Here is a 696-nt window from a genome sequence, read left to right on the forward strand (position 1 = left end):
TGCTTTCATTGAGAGTCGAACTCAAGACCTCCCGCTTACTAAACGGGTGCTCTAACCAACTGAGCTATGAAAGCGAGATGATATATATCATCCTACATTGTATTTTCATTTTATTAAACCATCATTTTCCACCACAAAATAAGGATAAGGGTGCAACGGTCCCGGTCCTATGCTAATTAGTTTTTGGATGAAACACTCGCATCATGGGTGGCAATTTATCGTAGAACACAAATTGTGATATGAAAACCCCTAATAACACGTCCCATATACTGTAAAAAGAATGCTTCAAATACCAATGACTCCAGTTACCACGATGGAGGTTTTGTTAAACTAGAATTATGTTAACTTAGGAATGGGCTGCAAGGATATTACTACGATAAAAATTAACAGATTCAGTACCTGAAACATTTCTTTGAAAAACATCATTGAAGATTGCTTTAATTAAGACTTAAAGAGTCAAACTTAAGCCATTCCGCTTACTAAACAGTTGCTCTAACCATCTGAGCTAAGAAACTGTAGCGGAATGACATGATAAAACAATTGAAGTCGGGCAGGGAAAGGGGTTAAAACATGTGACTTTAGAATGGACCATCTCAGGTTCCGACAACCTGGAACATTTTTTTTATTATTATTATCTTTCTGTGTTTTGACTTTCACGAATCACTGATCACGTTTTGAGAGCACTTACTATCAAGA

The 696-nt window shown here is 36.6% G+C and overlaps 1 non-coding gene across 1 annotated transcript; it reads right to left on the minus strand.

The window, feature by feature from the left end:
- On the minus strand, nt 1-74 carry TRNAT-AGU (transfer RNA threonine (anticodon AGU)). Its single transcript has one exon. It is a non-coding gene; the product is annotated as a tRNA-Thr (tRNA).
- Between the last annotated feature and the right edge of the window lie 622 nt (nt 75-696).

This window comes from Rutidosis leptorrhynchoides, chromosome 9 (genome assembly GCF_046630445.1).
Source record: "Rutidosis leptorrhynchoides isolate AG116_Rl617_1_P2 chromosome 9, CSIRO_AGI_Rlap_v1, whole genome shotgun sequence".
Lineage (NCBI taxonomy): Eukaryota > Viridiplantae > Streptophyta > Magnoliopsida > Asterales > Asteraceae > Rutidosis > Rutidosis leptorrhynchoides.